Below are 26,285 nucleotides of genomic sequence, written 5' to 3'. Positions count from 1 at the left end.
TAAAATTGATTTTAATTTCTATTATATAAATTTTATAAAGAATTTTTTAAAGAATTTGTGAGTTTGTATGAAAATCTTATTTTAGAAAGACTTTAGCTTAGGCAAAGTTTCATTAATAAAATCATACTAATTGGTGAACTCAAAATTAATTTATAATTTTAAAACAATTTGAGAGATATCTTTCTCCATGTACTTATTCTCAATTTGTCTCAAAATATTTAAGAAACATCTCAAACTATTTACGAAATAAAATATTTAAATGTCACCCTAACCTTAAATTTTAAATGCCCATCCCAAATGTTAAATGTTAAATCTTAAATATCAAGCCAAGTTATAATATTAAATAGTAAACCCTAATCTTGAATGCTACATCCCAATTGCTAAAACACGCTCACATCTAAATATGGACTATACATCTTATATGATAAATGATAAAGTTACTATGGAAACATTCTATTTTGTTTGAATATTCATTGAATTGATCAAATAAGAAGCTTTTAAAATATAATAGAAATCATTTTAAAATTAGATTTTATGGATGTAAAAAATAAATTAAGAAGAAATAATTTAAAAAAAAGTAATATTAAGTTTTTAAGTATATTTTTAACTTGATAATTAAAAAAGCTCTTTATGAAAAAATAAAAGTTTCATTTAAAAAAAATATTTATGGACATATTTGATTTAGAATATATCAGAACCACTTAATCAATTATAAAGTTTGAGTTTTAGTAACTAATGTTAAACCTTAATTTGAACACCATCACCACTTAAGTAACATACTAATTGGTGAACTCAACATTAATTTATAATTTTAAAAAAAGTTGAGAGCTATCTTTCTAGACACACCTATTCTCAATTTGTCTCAAAATATTTAAGAAACATCTCAAACTATTTAAGAAACAAAATATTTAAATGTCACCCTAACCCCAAATTTTAAAAGCCTATCCCAAATGTTAAACCTTAAATCTTAAATATTAAGCAAGTTATAATATTAAATAGTAAACCCTAATATTGAATGCTACACCCCAATTGCTAAAACAATCCTCACATCTAAATATGGAATATACATTTTATATGATAAATGATAAATCCCACTTGAAACCATAGTTCTAAATAGTAATAGAAAATGATGAAACATAATGAACCCTAATCCTAATAGTAAATTTTAAGCCCAAACTTCAAACCTATTTTTTAAAAGATAAAATCCTAATCCTAAATGTTAAACCATATTACTAAACCTAAATGATGAGATACACACACACCACACTCCACACACAAACGCAAAAAGGGAGGGGGGTGTAAATTGGAGCCAAGAGATGGCTATACGCCATAATTAATCTTATGCTAATGTAAATAAAAAGGCAACATATAAGATAGAGCTCAAGGAGGACGATAATTAGAACTCATAATACATAGAAATAGTAATAGGGGATGGAAGAGGGAAGAAGGACAATTACATAGGGACATGTGTGAGATATGGTGAGAGACATGAGATAGAGTTAGAGGGTAAATAATGAGGAAGCGATGGAGATAGAAGGGACGTGTGAGAGAGAGATGGAAAGAGGGAAATGAGATGTTGAGAGTAGTGAGTGGAGAAAGTACATAAGAGGTTGATTAGGAGAAGAGGGAGAGAGGGGGAGAGGGGGAGAGGATGAAGAATAGAGAGATGGTGGAGAGGGTGGGGGGGTGGCGGGGTGAAGGAAGATATAGGGAGGGGAGGGAGATAGGTGAAAGGGAGATGATGATGGGCAAAAAGATTAGGTGGACAAAGGGAAAGGGGAGAGTGAGAGAGATAAGGTAGAGAGAGAATGTAAATATTCATAGATATGAGATAGATGAGAGATGTAAGAGACATGTGGGAGTGAAGAAATATAGAGGTGAGAGACATGAGGTACATACATATGGTAAATAGAGAGAGGGAGGGGGGTGTTGAGAAATATGTCAGAAAAAGGGTGAGATAAGGGGGAGAGGGTGAAAGATATGAGATAGATATAGGTGGAAATTAGGGGGGAGATTTGGCGAGAGGTAGGAAAAAGAGAAAGGAGAAGTGAGAGAGGAGAGATGACGTAGACAAGGAAAATGAGGGAACAAGATCAAATAGATCATAAGAAAGAGTATCATTAGGCTTCAAGATAGATAGGTATGATGATGATGATGGTGTGTGTGTGTGCGCGCGCGCTCGCATGTGTGTCTGTGTGTGTTTGTGAGAGAGCGAGAGGGGGGGGGGTGGGGGGCGGGTGCAAGAGGGGGGCATGTGAGAGAGAGTGAACTAAGGGAGAGAGGGTGACAAATAGGAGGTAGAGATAAATAGATGATGTCTACATCGCAAATAATTAAAGAAATTTTAAAGGTTATTATCCATCAAAAAAACATAAATAGGTTTCTATTTTAGAAATGCATTTTTACTTAAACTAACCATAAACTATGTAAATTCAAACATATACTAGCTTATATATATTCTATATATATATATAAAATAAGCCGAGAGATATCATTCTCGAGACGGCTAATTTGATTGATTGAAATGAACTAGTTAATCACTTTGTCTATAGTTCTATTAACCGTCAAATTCCAAGCCGGGTCATCCCCTTTGAGAAGGTGTTCTCCCATCATTTTTCACATACAATCATGAAGAATATTTTTTCACTTGAAAATTTCTGCAAATTCTACCTTCTCTCTTATCCTTTAAGCTGTACTTCCCCGTCGAAGTGGCTAACTTATGTACATTTTCCCCATGAAGAACAACCAGCACTGCGAACAGCTGGGCTGGATTTGTCGTCATCTTTTCGCCTTCATTCAAGTGGTATTTTTTTCAATTTTCATTTCTGTTTCGTTTTTTTACTTTAGAAACCTTCATTTTGATGACAAAAGTAAGAAAATCACTTGCTTCAAACCCTAACTCCTCCGTCAGAAGTTGTCGGAAATGTTTTTCATGTCCGAAATGGGTCTTAATTGTTTCGATAGGATGTTATGTGCTTTTATGACAACTGGGCGCGTTTATGACTATTGCTTTGATGGTATTGGTTAATGCTCGTTTCCTAAGTTTGAGTCTTTTCATTCAAAAACTTGACAGACTACTAATATTGCGATTCCTTTTTAAGAGAAAATCCAGGGGGTCGTGGTTGCTATCATTAGTCAATAACGTTAAGCTATTTTTTGCTGTACGATCGGATCGTATTAACGTTTAATGATCGGGTTTTGTCTTTTTGGATATGTTTACTTATAATTATTTGGGTTTCTACTGTTTTTTCTATGCTCTGTCTTAAAATTTTCACTAGGCATTCCCAGGCCGCCTACAGTAAATTTTAGAAAAAGCCAACCGGCACAAAGATTTCATGGCATTTTGGAACGACAGAATTGCTGACCATTTGTGTTAATGGTTTGATAGCTGTTTTTCATGTTAACTGGCCCAGGTGGATTTTGATTTTGGAGAGAGTTGATTGGCGATCTTGGAGTTGTTAGCCATAGCTGCATCGTGGGTCATAAATCTCCTAAGAATGTCATAAATCTCTTTCAATTTGGATGCTATGTGTATTGGTAGAAATAATTTGCAGTATACATGTTGAATTTCAGCGAGAATATAGCAGAATGTGAAGAGAATCACAAGAAAGGACACAAAATGCATTAACATATAATATTAACCAATTATGCTGCAGTATATCATTCTTATTGATTTTCCCCATACGCTGATTTCGACACACACAGAACTACTTTCGAAAAGTTTTTTTATAAGCTCATAGGTTGGTGGTGCAGACTTAACCGGTGAAGAGTAAAAAAAATGTAAAATGTGAAGGGAAATGAGATCATCTCAGAAAGCTATCGCAGATGAGTATGTACATCCTGTAACAGCTTCTAATAACACTATCATGTCATAAAAGCGAAAACAGACATAGTTGATTTTCCATCTAAAGGAAAGTAATTGTAATTTACAAATCTACCAAATTTTTGCAGCATTACAACATACAGATTTAATATTCTAAAATCATAAAACTAGAAGAATGAAGCACAATAGAAAACACAAATTTACATGGAGAAAACCTTTCCAAGTAAAAAGCCCCACACTCCAAAATATCAATCTAGCGTATTATTCAACAACAGGTTACAATACCTTGCCAGCCTTCACATGGAAACTTACATCTTGTTCGATCCTAGAGATGATCCGACAGCATAGCCCTGTGTAATGAACTCCTCGTCTCTCTCTCACATGTCTTCAGCAACATGTTGTATTCATAGAGCTTTCATGCAAAAGGAAAATGTTATAAAATATCTACATTCGATGCATTTACAACCTATTAGAAACTGCCTTTGTGCACAACTCTTGCATAAAAACAAATCCAAGAGAATATGTCAAAACCATAAACTTTCTGATTTTTGCTCCAAATTTATCCTTGTAGAAGATTTGGTCTCATTTAGCATCTTTCCGAAAATGCATAGATAATTATTCAATAAAATATCCTAAAGTTGAGTCACCTTATCGCAACAAAATGAAAATCTATTAGCAGTCATTTAAATGTTTTAGTATTTATAAGTATGATGTATTTAGGCGTTGATTACAGGAGAATTGCTAATTCAATTGGTTACTTCTTTTGGGGGTAAAATATCTAGTTTATTATTTTTTAAGCCAGGGGAATTTTCTTGTGAATTAAAATTCCTATCATTGTAATTCCAATACAGTAATGCATCATGCTCAGATCTGCCATCTGGATTTCACTTTTAGTTTTCATGGCATTCTTGAATTCCTCTATTATACTTCACTATTGCTAGTGTAAATCAAATTATGAGCATACAAACAGATTGGAAGTCAGTCATCAATACCTTTGGATTTAAATTGTTCACTTGCAGTCCTGTTGAAGCCATTGTTTGACAATATTCTCTATTCTGCAGTACAACCTCTTGGTGCTCGTTTGAGACCATAAAGAGTCATTTTGTGGCATGAAAACCTTTTGTTGTATCTTCTCATATCCTGGTGGTTATTTCATAACAACTTCTTCATTCAAGTAACCATTCAGAAAACGCTGATTTAACATCAAACTGGTATACTAACCACTTAGATTGTATTGTCAATTCTTTTCAGTTCTTCTGGTATCCAATATGCCTACAAGAGTATAAGATTCATTTTAATCTATACTTGGCTGTTGTGAGAAGCCTTTTGCTATCAATTTTGCTTTGTCTCTTTCTATGGATCCATTAGCCTTATGTTTGAATTTCATTTCTAGACCCATTTTTTGACACCTTTGGGGCCCGTTTGGCTGCTGATATTAGCAAATGCGGCATTTGTTTTATATTCCTAATATGTCAGATGCTGGATTTGTTAATTCGGAATGGGTTTTGGTGAGAGGGAAAAATGAAGATTCAAATTTGATTTAATTCCAATTCCAATTCCACCTCTTGAGGTGGAATTAACCAATCCTCATTTTGGACCAAAATGGGAATTCAAAACTCATTCCAATTTTGGTTTGACGCATCCAAACTGAGTATTAATTTTTTAAAGAATTTGTTCCTACCTATTTTGGTTCAATTCCAGCAAACAAACATGCCCTTAGAATTGGTAAGATATTTGCAAATCTATCAAACATCAAAAAATATAAAAAATGCTTTAAAGACATGCATATTAATGAATCTATTAACCATATTATTGATTTTCTTCATATATTGATCAAAATTAGAGTTCAATGTGCTTTATAGACATAAGGTTTGGAAAAAAAAGAACTCCTTCAATGGTCCACATTTCTGCTACTAGAAACGAAAATTATAAATTGCAATAGTACAAAAATGCAACAAGAAATATGATATTTAGAGGTAGTATGGAAGAAATGGTTCTCAGATACATATGCTTTTCAAAAATTGTAATAAATAAGTAGGAACTTTGTAGTCGGAATAAAGTAACTATTGTGCTTAGTACTTGTTAAAGCTTAGTTGGGCTGGGTAGTTAGGAGGTGAGGGAATGCGTCGATTGGTTCTCGCAACCAACCAACTCTTTTATAAGCACTTGGAATATTGTCAATGTACTCACGATGTTTTTGGTATGAATAAATAAACCATTTCCTCGCCAATTGGTATTGTGGAATTAAAGGTAAATTCTATGTTTTGCTTTATGTGTATCTCAGTTGCATTATTTTGTATCATTTGTATTACTCTGTGAACTTTAGTTGTATTTCCATTCTACATTTTTGGCGCTGTTGCCCAAGTCCGAACCTAGAGGTCAACAGGATGGAGTAATGGGAAGGCCCTTTTTACCACTCATACAAGTAATAAATAGTGACGGAGAAGAAGAGGAAACAACCAGGGAAGATTAGTTGACACGTGATTTGGTGTCAGTCTAGGAAGTTGCGGTCGATTAGTATGTACAAAGGGAAGCCCGTGAGAGAGTGGTTCCTGAAGGTATGGTATGCGACGAACTTTCGGTGCCACCAGCCATGTATGATCTCTTGGGACAAATTCCTCGCTTGTTGGCACACAATTCATTATAGGTGGAAGAGGAAAGAGTCGAGACACAAAGTGAATGGAGGAGAAAACAAGTACTCCAACAGTTTGCTGAAAGGAGGACAAGGTAACACAACTTGGAGGAATGTGAAAATTCCAAAAAGGGAAACAAACACTAAATTGATTCATGTCCCTGATTCCAAACATATATCTGAGGCGGGTACCGGGGGAAGAAACTGAGGAGGAATTCACCTTCAAGACACTATGTCTCTAGCAGCAGGAGGAGAGACGTCATAACTTGAAGGGAGGACAAGGGGATTCCACCAGAATCCAAGAAGGGTTAATTGAGCATACAATCGAAGGTATAGCCAATTTGGTCATCTCGGAGACACCAGGAAGGTAGGGTACAAAAATCCAAAGACATTTGCATGAAGATATCTCCGACAGGAGCAAAGTTATGGAGAAGAGGATACTTCTAGTAATCAAGAATCAGACTCCTCATCGAGAGGGAACTTCTAGTTAGGAGGAAGTGTTCCAATCAGAAGGAGTGTTCCATCGGGAGGAAGTGTTCCACCAAGAGGAAGTATTCCACCAAGAGGGAAAAAGGCCAACATAATGACAATAGACAAAAAAAATTGCCAAGGTTCATGGGGGACGACTCGGAGGACCCCACGTGCCACTGTAAAACATGCAGAACCATATGGCAAGCAAATAGAGAAAATAATGCAGCGGAATGGCTAAAAGATTTCCTTGCCACACTAAGGGGTATCGCCATTGATTGGTATACTGATTTGGAGGCAGGAAAGAAAAACACATGGAATAATATCCACACAGACTTTGAGGAAGAACTAAGACTCCTAAGGGATGATGATGAAATAGTAACAGAGATTTATAACACAAGGCAAGCGAAGAGTGAATCCGTCAAAGCCTACAATAGAAGACTAAAGGAGCTGATAGAGAAATTCGACAACAAGCCCACAAATGGACTAAAGAAAAGATGGTTCATTGAAGGATTAACACTGTCCCTTGAAAAAAAATGAAGATAGTCCCACCATTAACCTTTGGGAATGTGTGTACTTGCGCGATGGACATAGAAAGCGAGAGCAAAAATTCCAAGGAAAGAAGGCATGGAAGCACAAGGGAAAGTTCGGAAGAAAGCGAAGAAGACTCCAAAACCATCCAAGCCCTGAGAAAAGACCTGAGGCGATTGATGAAGGAAGTGGTATGGAGTAAAGAAGAAAAGAAAGAAGGGAGGGAACTTTGGTGCACCGACTGTGAAAAAGGCCATACAAAAGGAGCATGTCCAAAGAAAGCATTTTGTGAGATTTGTCAGGTATTGGAGCACACAATTAAAGATTTGCCCTACAATTTAAAAACACAGAGCGCTCAAGTATTCCTTACCCAAGGGGAGCAATCTACACCACCCTCCACCCCTCCTAAGAATACAAATACGAAAGCCTCACCAAGAGGATACAAAAATAATAGAAGAGGAAGTAATAATAATAGCAGCAACAACAACAATAACAACACACCTCGACATCCAATCCAGGGGAGGTCTATGATCCAATGTAGGAGATGCAATGAATGGGGACATTTTGCACGAGATTGCCAAAACGAAGGAGGACAGAATGGAGGAATGTTGTGTAAATGGTGTGGGCCAGGCAATCACGAGGATGCGAATTGCTTGAGACAGAAGGGGATAAATATGTTAGACATTGAAGATCCAGAGGGCAAAATTCTTGCGGTTACAAGTATGCAAGCTAGAAAATTAGCCCATCCAGATGCTACTACGGAGATGGAAAGATTTCAAGAAGCAAAGAAGGAATTCAAGATAGCATGGGAGAGGAAGGGAAGATAAGGCCAAAAAAACCTACTTCGGGTAGGGGTGTACCGAATATTGTGAGGCAAGTAATAGAAACCACTATTCTAGTAAAAATTGTCGATTTATTAGAAACACTACCCCAATTGTAGGTAACATTAACACATGGGGCAAGCTTGAGAGGGACAACCTCTAAAAAAGAGAAGGAGAAGCACGGAGAAAAGACAATACCCTATTCACTATAGGAATGGGGAGAACACTAGCGGTAGTAGAAATGGAGATATTAGGGTACAAGCTTTCAAATACTATTGTTGATGGAGGTTCCAAAGTAAATGTTTTATCAGAAGAAACGTGGAAGGAAATAGGAAAACCTACACTCTGGTCATCGACATTTCAGCTAGTGGGAGCCGACCAACACGGAATTAACAGTATAGGAACCTTGATGGGACAAAAGGTCGGTATTCAACAATTTTTTCTGGATTTTGTGGTTATCACTTTAGAGAAGAAAGGGTATGATGCTTTATTAGGAAGAGGATGGTTGATCACAACAAAAGCCACCCATAATTGGGAACAGAACACTCTATCTATTGAGTATGATGGAAGAAAGTACATCATAGATCTCAAGAACCAGTCAGTTAGTCAGGACTTAGCAGCAGATTCCGAAGGAGAAGACTATGAAGGGATGGAACCAGATGAGGAAGGAGTGCTTAGATTAGGGGAATGCTCAGACGACGACACAAGTTCCCTTAATGGATTATTTCATTAGTAGATGGGAGACTATGAAGTTTTCCATGCAAAATGTAATATGCTGGAAATACAAGATTCTGAGTTGGAAGAGCGATACCTGGAAGGGTACACGGAGTATAAGGAAGGTGTAGCAACCCTCAAAAAGATGCCTGCACACATTTTTGAAAAAGAGGTGGAATACAAAGAGGTCAAACTCCAGATTTTAAACCTGGGGGAAGTGGATCAACCCAAAGAAATTTTGATAGTGGATGATTGGAACCGAGTGTTAAAGGTGACAACCCTTAGAATCTTTCTGGAATATAAGGACATCTTTACTTGGACGTACAAGGACTTGAAAGGAGTACCCCCAAGCTCTATGTCCATCAAATTCCATTGGTACCTAGAGCAAGACTAGTGTGAAAACGACCTTATAGAATGAATAAGAACTATGCAGAAAGGGTTGGGGAAGAAATCACAAAGATGTTGGAAGTAGGGATAATATTCAAAATACAAACAAGTAAATGGATATCTCCTATAGTCATATTACTCAAGAAGGATGGCACCCAAATTCGGATATGTGTGGGCGGTGACCGTAAAAGACCCATTCCCCATTTCGTTTACTAATAGCATTTTGGAGGAGCTAGCCGACCATGAGATGTATACCTTCATGGATTGATTCTCAAGGTACAATCAGATTAGCATTGCAGAGGAAGATAAGCTAAAATCTACATTCGTGGTTGAAGATAGGGTATACACTTATAATAGGATGCCCTTCGGACTATGCAATGCACCAGCCACGTTCCAGAGGATCATACTACATAGCTTCGATGGTATGTCAATGGGAAATTTCAAAGCCTTCTTGGACGACTAGTCGGTTTACAATGGGAAGGAGCAAAACGTCAAAATTATTGGAGAATGCATGGAGAAATGTCGAAGAGCAAGACTGACCCTCAATCCGAAAAAATGCAGGTTTATGGTTCCACACGACAGACTTCTTAGACATATCATTTGCAAAGAAGGATCAAAGACAAATCCTGACAAAATCAAGGTGATTTGGAAATGGAGGCTTCGTTGGATGTAACAGGTGTGTACTATAGAAGGTTTATAAAAGGATTTGCCAAAGTATCACTGTCACTGGAGAAATTAACCAGGAAAGGGGAGCAGTTTGGGTGGAAGGAAGAACAAGAGGACGCCTTCCAAGAATTGAAGAAAAGATTAGTCGGGACCCCTATCCTCATGTATCTTGATTGGGATAGAGAATTTCATGTCCATGTGGATGCATCCAATTATGCAATAGGTGCCACTTTGGCACAAACAGGGAAGGAAGGGCTCGATCACCCCATATATTTTCCAAGCAAGCTTTTATCAAAAGTAGAGGGTAACTACAATACCACCTAGAGGGAAGCATTAGGTATGGTGTATGTAGTGCAAAATTTTTGACATTACTTATTAGCTACACCCTTTACATTTTTTTTTGATCACCAAGCACTAATGCACTTGGTAAACAAGCCTATGATTCAAGGGAGAGTAAGTAGGTGGCTAATTCTGCTACAAGAGTTTACATTCAAAATCATAGTTGGACCACGAAAAACCCATGTAATTGCTGATCAATTGTCAAGAATCAAGTTAGGAAAAGCCTCGGACAATGGGGTGTGCAAGGACTTTCTAGATGCACACCTATTCCAAATTTTTGTGTTACCTCAATGGTACAAAAAGATTGGACAATACTTATCAATAACAACCTTCCCACGAGAAATGCCTGCAGTTGAGAGGAGAAAAATTGCTTTAAAAGCAACACATTTCAGCTAATTGAAGGGTTATTGTACAAACTGGGACCAGATGGAATATTGAGGAGATGCGTGATGGAGGAAGAAATTTTAGGAGTTCTAAAAGAATCCCATGAAGGATTGGCGGGAGGTCACATGGGACTAGATGCTATGGCAAGGAAGGTGCTCTTGGCGGGACTCTGCTGGCCAAGGTTGTATGCGGATGCAAGGGAATGGGTATTGAGCTTCGACACTTGTTAGAGAGTAGGCAAACCATGCAAAAGGGACTTCATGCCACTATTTTCATCCCAACCACAAGAATTATTTGAACGGTGGGGACTAGACTTTGTGGGTCCCCTATCAGTAAGCAAAAGCCATCAGTGTAAGTACATAGTGGTGGCAACAGAGTACCTGACAAAATGGGCGGAACTACGGGCCCTTCCCGACAATACTGCTCTTAGTATGGCCAGATTTTAGTATGAGCAAATAATCATGAGATTTGAGATTCCACTTTAGTTAACAAGTGATAGAGGAGTACATTTTGTGAATCACACCATCAGGATGATGACAAGTGAGTATAAAATTTTTCATTCATTTTCCAGTCCTTACTATCCAAGGGCAAATGGCCAAGAAAAGGCCACGAATAAAGTAATAGTGCAAATCCTATATAAAACTTGTGGAGTGGAAGGGCAAGATTTGGAGGAACGAATTCCAGCGGTGCTATGGGCATTACAAAACTACTTATAAGGCCACTATTGGACACACTCCCTTTCATCTCATGTATGGATAGGAAGCAGTGATGCCAATGGAACATATGGTACCAAGTCTACAGGTAGCAATTCAAAACAGATTGGGCGACGAGGAGAGTCTCAAGGAAAGACTATATACTTTACTTAAACTGGACGAAAGGAGGACGCTTGCTTAATGGAGTACCGAGGTGGCCTAGCAAAGGCGAAAATTTTGGCATGACAAACACTTGAAGAAGATGAATTTTAAACAAGGACAATTGGTACTCAGGTATAATGGAAAAAATGAAATAAAATCGAGAAAATTTAAAGTCTGCTGGTTAGGACCATTTAGAATATTAGAAATAAAAGAGAATGGGGCAATAAAGTTATCTACTCTAGATAATAAACCTATTAGAGACCTAGTAAATGGGTCTAAGTTAAAAACATATGAAGAAAGGAACGAACGGGTAACCAGCTATTTTATAAGTACGAAAGGAGGAAATGAACAAATAAGAAAAGCAAGAAGCGGCTTAATAGAAAACCTTTAGCCTAACTCATATAAAGGGATTGCTCGAGAAACCATCACCATTATTGCAAGCCTACATATAGCAGTCGTACTACAACAATTACAGGGAGCAATAGCCGTACTAGTCGTACGAGAGAGAGGAGCCGTATGAGGGAGAGCAACAGTCGTACGACTTGCAAACTAGGAGGAAGGATCAACCGTACAAGGACAAGCAAAGGTAGTACGTTGTATGGAGGTAGTTGTACAAGGGGCAATAGAGTTAAAGACTACCGTTCAGAAGGAAGACACCAATCAAGCATTCGGTACGACTGTACAAAGGAGGACATCAAGAAAGCAACTAAGGAAATTTTGGAAGTGAGTCATCACCACATAATGGTGAAATTAAGTATAGGAAACTTGAGTAGAGCGAACATTATTGATTCCAAAAAGAAGAAAGCTGTGACACTGAAAGCAAAGAAAGAGATAAGGAAGATGGCAAAGGGCAAGGGTAAAATTGCACAAAAAATCACTGCTAAGAATATCACATTTGAAAGTGTGATGGGAAGCGAGTGTAGGACCTAATGGGAGAAAGGGGAAGCGAATCATCCTCTGAAAAAGGCATTGTGCACAGCTGAGGTAGACAGAATAATTTTGATGCCAATTTTTGAATTAAAGGAGTTTGTACCTATACTACGAAATTTAATCACAGGTTATGATCGATCATGCCATAAATCTCTAGTCCAATATTTCCAGCAATAGGTGACAGTTTCTTATTTAGCAGAGGAAATAAATAGGGTTTTCTAAATTCCCAGTGAAGGGCAAGAACTGGAAAAACCCTTATGACAGTAGAGGACAAGAAGTGGTTGAAACTAATGTGTCGAAAAGATCTTACAAATCTGGAATGGGAAGAAATTTCAAAGAACAATAGGGGTCTCAAGAAAATTTTCATTGTAAATGATGAATGGCGATGTATTGTAGATTTGGTGAAAAGTAAGCTCACAGCTGACAGTCGCACTTCAAACATTGCCCTTTGGACGTTACCCGTAGTAGATGGATTGTATAAAGGATAGGCGTATAACTGGGCTCAATTTCTTTCTGACAGACTTTGGGAATTCATGGAGTTGAAACACAAGGCCTTTTACATGCCTTATCATGTCGTGGATTTATTTTTAGAAGCAGTATGGACTTAGGTGAGTAGCGAGCATCGAGGGACATTGGTACCAGCCAATAGGGTAGAACCCTTCAAGCTTGCATGAGAAATTGACTCCATATGGACACCATGGGTGTGGGATCTCACAACAGTGGCAAACCAAAAAAAAGAAACCAAAACATGCAGTTGTGGTGGAAACACTCGAAGAGGATGAGGAGGATGAAGAGAGTTCCGAAGAGGAGGCTAGCGATACAGGTTCATCTTCCTCAGAATCTTAGGAGGCAAAAATCCGCTTAAGTCACTTGCAGGGAACCCCACGGGAAGTTGTTTTCTTACCACCTGTGGAGGGGCCACTTCCAATTGGAATATTAGAATCTCCGGAGATTTACCATAACCACTACATGATTGGTGATCTTGAAGGAACTGCTACAGGAGTAACACCTATAGACAATTCCAACCCAAACCAGGAGAGAGTCGAAGAAGTAGTAGGCTACAGACAACAAGTTCCAAGAGGAAGTAGTAGGCGACAGGCAACAAATTAAAAAATGGGGAGCTTCTAGATTATCACTTCCGAGGGTGGCACAACTAATCTCCCTAGAACAACACACTCGTACTAAAGTAATACATTTGAGATGCCACACAAAGTGTGCACATAAGGTGAGGTTGCAAACACCTCTAGGCCTAGAAGTAGTGCGCCCAGTTGCCCTTGTGGTGTAGTCAACAGGAGCAGGGGATAACTAACAGGGAGAGATTCACCCTCAGGAGAGTATGACAGCTACGGCTATGGCAGATATCGTCCTGGAGGAGGCTGACATATTACTTGAGGAAGAAGGCATGGTGTCTTCCCCTCTACTGATTGTTGCTGATGACCAGGTAGAGATACAAAGCTAGCGTGGGGAGCCTCCTAACACAGTCTCTTTTGCAACCAAGGCAAAGTTATTTCTCACTGAGTTGCACGCCATGGAGCATTCTACCAGGGAGCTAATGCAGCAGGCTAGATCTTAGAATCTGGAAATTGTCCTAACAATAGTAGAAGCATTGGCTGTGTTTATGCAGCCTCGCTGCCATATAGTCTGGGGACTATTAGAGTAGAGTGGATATTCAAAGGACCTGGTCGCTACATGGACAAGTAGGGCTATGATTTCCGGTGGATAGGGACAACCACCACCTCTCATGGAGGCCCTTGCAACTATGGAAGTTGCCTTTCGAGGGACCTTCTTGGAACTTCACTAGGGAAAAAGCTTGGCTAAGATGTGGGAGCTGGAAAGGCAAACTCTTCAAGATCAGTGGAAAGCAGAAAAAGTTGCCATGGAGGAGGCCTGGAAGATAGAGAAAACAGACTTAGAAAGTAAGATTGCCACAACAGAAGCAAAGAAGATTGATGCCTTAAGGGTATGATAAAGTGTTCAGACAAAACAAAAGACATCTGAACGTGACCTGCAGCGGCTACGGGGAGCTCCGAGTACAGGGATGTCCTCCCATCCCTCTTCTTAAAATCAAAATTCTTTTTGTTGTTTTCAAGTTCAGTAGTCATTTGGAAGACGACTTTTTTTTTTTTTGGGGAGGGGATAGTTGTAGTCAAAATAAAGTAACTATTGTGCCTAGTACTTGTTAAAGCTTAGTTGGGCTAGGTAGTTAGGAGGTGAGGGAATGCGTCGGTTGCAACCCTTCTGTAAATACTTAAAATATTGTCAATGTACTCACGATGTTTTTTGGATGAATAAATAAACCATTTCCTCGCCAATTGGTATTGTGGTATTAATGATACATTCTATGTTTTGCTTTGTGTGTATCTCAATTGCATTATTTTGTATCATTTGCATAACTTTGTGAACTTAAGTTGCATTCCATTCTACAAACATTTTTTTGGATAGAAAACTATGTTAATTGTTGCATTCGTTGTTTCGGATTACACTCTGTGATCCTTCATCAGGAGGAAACAAAATGTGATCCGAAATGTCAAATGCAAAAATTAACATAGTTTTTTATCCAAAAAAAGTTTGTAATTATTTGTGGACTGCGAAAGAATCATACCATCAATTGGAATAAATTGTTAAATTTTGAATCAAAAATAGAGAAGAAATTGGTCAATTCAAAATAGGTAACTTTAGATCGCCAGATAAATCAAAACACAAAGAAAACACCAAAGTTATCTTGGGAAAACCCTCTGACTTGAGGGGAAAAACCTAGCCAAATCAAAAATTATTCTCTATTGAATAATCAAGGAGTCTAAATATAAAGCTCACAAACTTCATCAGTTGTAAATCCTTTATTGAGATTGTAAACACTTAACAATGTGTTTACAACATGCCTTTTGTTATCATATATAAACTGCAAGATAGGTAATGCCTCACCCGGAGATCCTTGGAAACAAGGATAAACAAAGATATATATATATATATATATATATATATATAAAGCATAGATACAATCAACTACAACATAAGATCACAAAGATTGCAATGGAAGACCATACCAACCACCAAAGATCCTCTAGTGTTCATCACTAGCAACGCATTCATTTCCATCTACATGAATTAAACATACACGGTTCATTCCATAATTTACTAAGAGGATTACAATGTTCATTTTAGATTCCAAACACAAATTCCTAAATGATTAAACCATACAAGTTCATTTACCATATGCCTAAAGTATGAACAAATTTGTGAATAGCCATCCTGAAATTAGGTTGTCTGAATCTCAAACTCCTAAAATAAGACTAAGTTTGAAATCCTGTCAACTTTAGGAATCTGGAATTTTTATCTTAACTCCTAGAGAGCTGGAACCTATCTCAAATGAATCGTCGTATATATAAAATAAGGAATAATTATAGTTTATATACTACCCAAGCTCCCAAAGAAGCAACACAATACTTCCCACAACTGCAAGGTTAGAACCTCTACATCGGGGAGTACCGAAACCACTAAACTCGAGGAACGAACACTCGAGAGCATCAAAAGTATAGAGAAGCTCTAGATAACCCACATAAACAACATGTTACTCTAAACCATGATAAATAACATTGCAATGAAGTAAATCAACATCCTCACAAGATACATTTACATAAACAACATCTCAAGAAGGAAAGTGCAAGCATATGATGCAACCAAATCCAATCAACCGTGCTCATTTCCTCCCTACCATGATGACATCATGAGATCTCATGGATCCTAACCATACCCCCAAGTATGAAATCTCCAATCATCAACAATATCGTTGGTGTTACCTTAAGAAATCTATCTTACCAATAACCATCAATAAACATCACATAAACAAGTACACCTAGCATGTTAGTCTACTAATAACCATACTCCCAAGCATGAAATCTCTAATCACCAACAATATCATTAGTGCTACCTTAAGAAATCTATCTTATCAATAACCATAAATAAACATCACATAAAAAAGTACACCTAGCATGCTAGTCTACCAGTAGCATCACTAATCCATAGCAATGATAAGAACATCATCCTAGTAATAGGATCTAACATCATGATAAAGGAATGAATCAAGTAACATACTAAACATCATCGAAACATGATCTCAAATGCATCCAAAGTACAACATAAATCACAAGGAAACATACTTCGGATACACCGAAGTACCATGCAAACATCCAACACCGGCCTCAACTGAAAGTAGACCATCTCTGTACACCGGTCCCTAGCAGTGGTATAGGTAGCTATGCCTCCCAACTACGTGGTACCCGTAGGCCCACACTTGTCATGCTCATGGAGATAATGACCCAGCCACAATCACATAAGATACTTACTAATGGCTAACACGTATGCCATTGAAGTATGATACCAATATCTATATGATCATGAAGACAATGCAGTACATCGGATTACTGGTCAGACCCACTATAGGATAACTATGTAGGGACTCAAGTGGAGTGTAAGTCGCTTGGCATCAGGAAGCCCAAGCTATATGTGGTATGACTCAACTCCCCCTGGCAGGCCACATACAAGGCATTGCTCAACTCCAATAGGAGGTCTCATGGTTGACATGGCTCAACTCCAATAGGAGGCCACATACCGTACGAGTGTTCTCTTATCTTATCATTAAGTTTTATTACCTAGTTATTAATTTGGTTATCACTTTTTTAAAACCTCTTCACGTTACCTTTGAGGTACACGAGAGAAGCCACTCCACCTATTCTACATACCCATGGTCATTACTTGATGAATGTCCGTAGGCAATGCAAGTTCCCAACCCAACCGCCAAATGAACAATCTCTCAACCGGCCTAAATCTAGTAGTTTGGGTTTTGCAAGATCTCGTCATATGCATGCGCATGTGCTCGAGTGTGAGCACAACCACCTCCACGAATGTAATACCAATGCAAGGGTTGGATATGAGATGCAACAAATGATACAAGTATAGCAAACTCACTCAACCGACCTATATTCGGGAGTACGGATTCAACATGAATCCCAAAGAGGCAACAAAACACCAAGTATCATGAACTCACTCGACTGACCTAAATTCACGAGTATGTATTCTATACAAATCCCAATGTTCATGAAGTGAAAGTATAATATGAAAGGAAACATGGAATACGATCCACTTCCATAATCCAAGAAGACACTGCCAAAACTGCAACCAAATATGGGTAGCACGCAAAACGAGGCAAGAATAAAAAACCCAAAATTCAAACTATCTTAGATAGCAAACAAACTCAATCCCCAACTCAAGAATAAGGTCACAAGACCAAGATTCCAATAAAATTCACCAAAAGGGCTCAAATTCATGAACTGACAAATTTGGCAAAATTCACAAGTCCACAAAATCCAATATGGAAACATGAGTTCGGAACAAGAAACAAAATACCCCAGAATGTCCTATAACCATTTTGATTCCACGATCCTAATCGTTAAGGAAAGGGCTACAAGATCCAAACTCTAAATAAGCCAAACCAAAAAATGAGTGAAAACTAGGTGGCACGCAAAATGAGATGATGTCAAAAACACCCAAAATTCAAACATCAAATAAAATGACAAAATTAAAACCATTGGTTTAAATCCATCCAACATCACAATTTCCAAATAAAATCATGGATCCAGACACTTACTTTTAAATCCAATAGCATAACAGTAGGAAAACCCCCAAACCCACAAACCCACATGTTGAAGACATTAAATACTTACACCCATCTAACCAGGTGATGGAATTGCATAAAAATAGAGGGGAACACTAGTTCTTCGCTCCCTAACATTTAGCAACAAGAAATGGAAGCTAAAATGAAGCAAAACCAAAAAAACGAGAAGGCCCTACCTTGCAGCGAAAAGGGCTAAAATGGGAAATGATGCCATAAAATAATGGACCCGCCAAATGTGCTGAAATGCTTGACATAACAAGATTTCCCTACTACGAATCCAACGAGACCAATGTCGCAACGATCTGCCCAACCAACCTCACTCAAGGGACAAAACAAGAAAATGCCAAGAAGAGGGTTTGGCCATTTTCACCCCAAACACGAATTAACCAAAAGAGAAGAGAAGTGAGAAATAAAGTTCTCATTTGCCAATATAAGCACTTTTCCGAAGTGACTTATGAATTAGGTTACTAAAATAACTTAGTAACCAATTGGCCCCTTTCCCAAATTAAATCAAGCATTTCCAATTAAATTGGAATTCAATTACGACAAATTAGCCAACAATAAAATAAAGAGTAAATCAAATAATAAAATCCCTCTAACCCATTAAACATCATTTAATTTAATCTTTTCCATGACAACTGCAGAATCCTAAATGCATAGACACACTCATGGGTCTAATCACATAATGCATTATGAATCTGGATTTACCAATTACCAGAGGGTTAAAATAACATAATAAGGATACATCACGCATACAAGGATGATATTGACTCAATATGAAAGGCTTGATCACTAACTCTATGTGCCATTGCTAGAGATTATAAGTCCTGCACAGTAAACGAACACAATCAAGTGTAGATGCACAATAAAAAATAGCCGAAGAAACAATTATGTAAAATCACGTAATTAAAGCATCTAATTAATTTCATTTAAATAGCCCATTTTGCATAAAGTACTGAAATGAACAAGGTAAATATCCGTAGCACAAATACATCAACCACAATCGAATAAAGTCCATCATATATCCATAAACAAAGTTTATATCCGAATATAAAACCCCTAGATATCATCAAAATCTCATAAATTAGGAATAAGCATAATCAACCAGTTAATGCAACAATAATCAAATTACCCCAAGGGTGTAGACCACTCATGGGTCTCAATCATGATCACTTACGAAGCAAATTCATCAAGGTTGCATCCATCAGGATGACTTACATAAATCAAATGGGAGAGGCACTACAAGATATTTAACATTACTTAATATTTTTGCATCAATCTTTGATGCTATACTCATCAAAATAAGCACATACGATAATCACAAAGAAAACATCAACCACTGATATCTACTAAATCTTAGACAAACTCCCCCATTCTTTGAACAATAATTACAAATAAATGATCACCTGCACATTATTGAGTCACCCTCAACAAGTATCATCCAATATACGAGAATGCCAAGTAAAACAAGAAGTTAGACTTTTTCTCTTCAAGCACCAAATAGCATGAACGACTGACAATTACCTCGATGTGACGATACATATTCTAGAGTTTATTACACTCCGTATGAAGTGAAGAACAATGAATGTTACTGATTTTTGTGACACAAGTAAAGACGACAATTACAGGGAATGGGCTGTTTCAAAGACTCCATATTCTTTAATGAGTTACACCAAAGGATGGTGATGAGTACTTCAATAGCCATGGTAGTTATAATGTAGATGACGCTACATATGATGTAGCCCTTAAATTTGCAGTAATTAAGTTTCTTTAGTGGGCAACAATCACATACGCATTCGACTTGACAAAAAAAATCGATGACACCTAAGAAACAATTTTAAGAATAAGGTAATATAATTTAGCTGAGAAATGACTATTTCCCATGAATATAATCATACATTACATGATAGAGAAGAACCAAGATATAGAAGCAATCAATGTAGGTATGCAGATAGCTCCTACAACTATCTAACTTAAACACTCCCTCTTAGTAAAAGAGATATCTTTCCCAGATTCTCATTTCATGCAGTCTCAACATGTCAGTCACAATGGCTACACCCATTGTGAAGGAAATGACAACTTTATCACAAAAGGTCTCAACGTGATAGCATCATGGAGTCACTCAACATGATGTTCACCATGCCTATTATCATGTGTGAGGTAAACACAAGATCACATTACAGAGTCTCTCAACATTATGTTGTCATGGAGTCTTTCAACATAACATCCACTGTGGCTACTCCATTAAGTGGAAAGAGCAATGCTTTTGTCTCAAAGACAAACAAGGGCTTTCACCTCAAGTTTCTCCTTCCCAGAGAAAAATGTATTACAAGGTCTATCACCTCAAATTTCTGTCTCAGAGAAAAATGCACTACAAAGGCTTTCACTTCAAATTTTTGTCCAGAGAAAAATGCATTACAAGATGTTGCACCTCAATTTTCTTTGACTAAGAGAAATATGCATTATAGAACATAATAAGAACAACTGAATTGTAAGACTCCCTCTTAGCAAGGGTAACATTCTCACAGCTTTGAATATCATGATAAATTATAGTTGGCTCCAATGTTTGACCAAACAAGGAGCTTTCAAAGCCACAATGCCTCTCGAGCTTGCTAATCCTCTGCAAAGGGCATGTCATTCTCCATCTGCCACTCAAGCTCGCTCTAAACCTTCAAGCACTTGCTTTAAACCATCTACCCTCTCCGTTCAAGATTGCCTGTAATGCTTGCCTTAGAGCAATGATTTTCAACGCACACCTTTGAATCTCGTGACATGCTAGAGTCCAAGACTGTCATCTTCAACTTCATCCCAAATCACCCTATTTTGAATAAGTTTGTAGAGCTATCAATGTCAAATCCAGATTGACTGTGCAATTCTGTCCTACACAGCTGAAGAGATTTTCCAAGTACTTTAGTCCCTAGCCGTGCAATGCTGCACACAGACATCTTCTCTTCATAGAACTCCCTCTTGATCTTAGAAGCTTAATGCTCTCAACTCATTCCTTGAATTCTTTGAATGTCATTTCCTCCTCCTAGAAGAAACTTATCATAAGACAATCTAAATAAGTTCTTCTTCTTTGAGAGATGTCTCCAGTTATGTGCCCCCAACTCAACCCTATGACAACAAGTTGTGTCTTCATTCTTTAGCCTGTAGGATGAATCAAACTCTTCCTTGAATGCAATCTCTCATCATCATTATGCTTCTCGATTTGTCTTATCCAAATGATAGGCAATTAATGACTACTCCCATAACTTGGCAACTCGGTGAGAGCTCCTCTGTGTTTGTTGTCTTATAGACAAATCTGACACATCTCCATCATGATTACCCATGCAATAGATTCCTACAACTTGGTTCTCATCATTGAATTTGACAGGTCCCACAAATGCAAACACAATACTCTTTATGTAACATCCGGTTCTCCCGGGTCTAAAATAACATCTATCATACTGAAGGAATTCAATTATTACTTCATTTCATAGGAAGACAGTTATATCATTCATGTTCATGTGAATAATATTTACCGTTAAAATCAGTTAGACAAAATTTCTTTACTTAAAAACTTGAAGTACCATCAAATGAAGTTATTACAGAAATTGAAAACTACATACCTCGGAAAATTGAGATTGAAATCAACTAGGAATGCTTCTGCAACCACTCGGGTTAGTCCACAAATACCTCTATAACAATACCACAAAAACGACTTCTATCCAATATTGTTAAACTAAAATCAAATGATGATTATCATTAAATACCATTATATAAAATTAGGGCATCACATACCACTATATCAATTAGGGCATTGTTTACCTTCAGTTCAATTAGGGCTTTTGATATTGTTATTACAAGTAGGGCTTCCAATACCACTGATTCAAATAGGGTTTCCTATACTGCTGATTCAATTAGGGTTTTCGCTAACATGGATTCAAATTAGGGCTTCTGCTACCACGGATTCAATTAGGGTTTCTGATATCGTTGTATCATGCAGGGTTCCAGCTGTCACTCAATCAATCAGGGCTTCGGATTCCCTTCCTTTCGATTACTTAACTGTGACAGTAACTCAAGATTAGAAAATATTCTATATTCGTTATTCATATAAATGAAAGTAAAATGACGGTAACAATGAAATAACTCAATTTAATCTTACCTCCTTATAAATAAAAGTGATATTACCTGTTTCCATTAAACAATTGACTGCATAGCTTATCTCTGTCTAATGCACGACTGACATTTTTGAGAAGGAGTGAAACATTGTCAGGGGCTTAACCACCCAACCTCGGACCACAACTTGTCCCCACACGATCTCTAACAAGAAAGGCCCTCCCTACCCGGAATAGATAGGGGACATCTTGCCATCCATTGGGCTTCTTGGTAATAAACTCACCATACGACTTGGCAGCAGGAGATCACATTTATAGGAATATGCATGAGCTATTAATTAATTTCATATTAAATGATAAATATTGAAATGTCATATTTGATACTAGTTCGTAATAATGATTATTCCTTCCTCACACCTCATCACCCATCTTCTTGGCTACACAGTCGGGTGAGTCCCAGGTATTCAGAATCCTCAGAACAATCGATTCTATTAATTTATACAAGAGGATTACATGCAACCGACAATTTCACAATCTGTGATTACATGATTATGTTCTCTAAAGATTCTAGAATTGAATGTTTAATTTTAATATCCTTCGACTTAATGATCTATGATTCCATACTACGGATCCTAGCTATCACTTACCATGAACAAGGCAAAATTAGAAAGAGAAACAAACCTACAGTATCAACAATATATCAATGTGAGCGATAAATGTACATACACATTGTGATTATTTGTAATGGCTGGGACAACATATACTTAGCTGTGTATAAGCTCATTTATATTCAAACATAACCCACAACGTATCTTTGGCATAAATTTCATTTGTTGAAGTTTGTGGTTCTGTGCGCAGTAAGTATGTCCTTCTGGGTTCCCACTCCGCTCTCAATATGCAGAATGAAGATCTGAAACCCCAAAAAGTGTGAACTATATCGCTCAATTTCCGGGTAGAGCACCCTCCAATAATTTTCTTCTTTTACAGGTGCATTATTCTGGACACCTGTCTTTAATTCTATAATAGAGATCCTCGTCCCATCCTTTTTCCTGAGGAAATCTTGCGCAAACTCTGGCATGAGTTAGGGATTAATTTCGAACTCCATAAAGATGAATGCCAACAGATATTGAAAGAATATGCATCAGTTGCCATTTTCAAAATCCTCTGCAAGGATCCTTCTCCTTATATGGTTTACAAATCTGCGTTAAGTAAGCTCCAAAACTCGTAGATATAGCTCAAAAGGGAAACAAAGCGATTGAACATGCAACGGTTATATTTGAAAACAAAAAAATGGATGAAGCTTTCGGCCAACCTATTTAGTAAATGGTATGATATTTGAGTCCGTCCAGACCTCGGCAACAGTCCTCACGTAAGTATACAAATGAAAAATCACGTCTAAATGCAAGGATATTTGATATAAGATGCCGTGGACGTGATGTACATAATACAGAATAGGGACTAGTAGAAGAGTGCCTCGTTTTTATGGAAGGAAAGATGTATTGCAGAGAATAACATAATACTTCTGCTTTCTAACGCTAATAATGCAACAAACCATCTAAGTTTTCATAATCCGTTCACACACCACCCTAGAAAAAGAAGAGGGTTGGGGATGGTTAAAGAAAACTGATTCCAAAAAGAAATTCAGGTGCTTCCCATTAGTTTCAAAGCAAGAATCTACTCACATTCCAAGATGACCATTCAAATTCAAATATTAAATTGACCAAGAAGAGAGAAAAGAATTTGGAAAGAAAAATTGAAATTTATAATAATTCCATTAGTATAATTCAAACATTATTATAATGCGCAACAAAACATCACTCTATTTATTAAATGATAATGGTGCCAAATCATTTTACATTATATGCATGTATTTAAATTATTATTAAAATAATATGACAAAAGATAAATTAAAACCCCATAAAGATTCATTTTATATTTTAACTCAATTATTTTAATTAAATTATTTATTTAAATAACTCATGCAGTTCCTCAGATGTATCCTGTTTCAAATCGCTAGGTCCTCTACCTGTTTGCCCAGTGATGGTGATGCCCTGCCTAATTCTTTCTGACAATGCTTCCACCCCTTCGACATACTCCTTGCAAGGAATTTCTCCATAATTAAATTATAAATTATATAATCATAAATAATCATAACAATTAACCTTTCATCTTAATTCCATGAATTTGCGATTAACAATCAACTAACATGTCTTCTTTACTTGAAATCATAACGACCAATTATCTTACCATTTCGTCAGATTATATTAAATTAAACTACCAACTGACTTCATGCGAACCTCAATGGCTATATTTCAAGCTAGGTCAAAAATTGGGATGTAGCACTTTATTTACTTAAGTCAAACTGAAGTACTTCTCAGAATGCACAAATCCCTAAACAAAGATAAGAAATAGCCATTGAAGCTCTTGGACAGCCCACTTTCAATGTCAACTGGAAATACTCCCAGACGATACTATGCCCTGATGAAATTATACATGATACCTGTAGATAAGTAGGAGATAATTTCCACAGTAAGTCAAATTGTGATATTGCTATCAGGATTTAACTGTGTGATTTTGAGTCAAACTCAATGACCCATGTTTCATGAGTAGTGATTCAACATGAATCCATCTCTCATGAGAATAAATGGAACACTTAGCACTCATTGGATCTAGGTGATGCTCACAGGGGCGAAGCACTGAGCACCACCTTGATCCAATGAGTGCTAAGTGTTCCATTTATTCTCATGAGAGATGGATTCATGTTGAATCACTACTCATGAAACATGGGTCAATGAGTTTGACTCAAAATCACACAGTTAAATCCTGATAGCAATATCACAATGATATCTGTAATTTCACATCAATTACTTAACTGACTGTCACAAAGTGCTATTGGATTATCCTCTGTGCGACCACTGCAGTGTCTCTACATGCATAAAATTTCCAATTTCCAACATCAAAAAGTCCTGAGTAATACACATTAAAACATCAAACCTAATAATAGAAGAAATACCCTTGCAAAACATCAAATAATATGAATAATAACAATTTCAGATAATCTCATAACTTCTCAAAGGTAATTATTGACCTATGGCAGCTGTAATCTTTTACACTACTTTGAATTATCTCATAGGTAATAATAAACCCACATAAACTTGACACAAATCGATCCACAGACCTATAATACTCAATTAAAATATGCCAATTTAAAACAAAAACTTTCAAAACAGTCATAATATTAGATAGGACTTATCTACAAATTTGTTCAGCTAGAGATGTTCTTTGTTTTGCAGTTGGAAATACTGCCCAAGTACCACGTTTCTGTTCTTGAAAAACATCAGCAACTTAAATAGGATTTGTACTACATTTGAAGAGTACAAACTTGATTGGGAACTCAGAATTGCAGAATAACAACCCATTCCTCATGCCAGACAAGCAAGCCTTGGATAAGTCTGTTTATCACAGTTATATGTATGATCTAAATTACTAAACGACAGCCAGGTCAAACTTTCTTTGACAATAAATTTCTGTGAACAAGAGAAGACTCAGTAATTTCCAATGACAAAAATGTAAATATCTGAGGTGGCTGTAGAATGTCTTCTCATTGTCATGATTCATCATCTCCCTACACCAACCTTAGTAGAATCCCAACATACAAGAAAATTATTCGATTTGCAAAGAAATACATTAAGATTCTTTACGCCAATAGAAATTTTGCTACAGAATATAGCCCACGACAACCTCCTCCTTTCAGTAGAAAGTCCAAACTTCCAAATTTATATTTTACAACAAAGATTCATGGAAAGAGCTTTCTTTCTTGTATTCTCTGGCAATGATAATCAAACATATAAAGTCTCTACAACTTTGAGATTATTAAATAACTCATTCTCAAACCAACGACAATACAAAGCTATGCGCTGGAGAATGACCAAATATATACGGCCTTTAAAATCACCAAAGCACCAAAA

The 26,285-nt window shown here is 37.0% G+C and overlaps 1 protein-coding gene across 1 annotated transcript in view; it reads left to right on the top strand.

Moving 5' to 3' along the window:
- The first annotated feature begins 2,620 nt into the window (after positions 1–2,620).
- Positions 2,621–26,285, top strand: part of LOC149536741 (uncharacterized) — a 99,188-nt gene continuing 75,523 nt past the window's right edge. Inside the window, exon 1 of the mRNA XM_089803870.1 lies at positions 2,621–2,803. The gene's annotated coding sequence lies outside the window, so the exon portion shown is untranslated. The remainder of the gene's footprint in view (positions 2,804–26,285) is intronic.

This window comes from Cupressus sempervirens, chromosome 10 (assembly GCF_028749045.1).
Source record: "Cupressus sempervirens isolate cs-2001-9-10 chromosome 10, ASM2874904v1, whole genome shotgun sequence".
Lineage (NCBI taxonomy): Eukaryota > Viridiplantae > Streptophyta > Pinopsida > Cupressales > Cupressaceae > Cupressus > Cupressus sempervirens.
The sequence above is the reverse complement of the archived record's forward strand: the minus strand, read 5'-3'. Positions and strand labels throughout refer to the sequence as shown.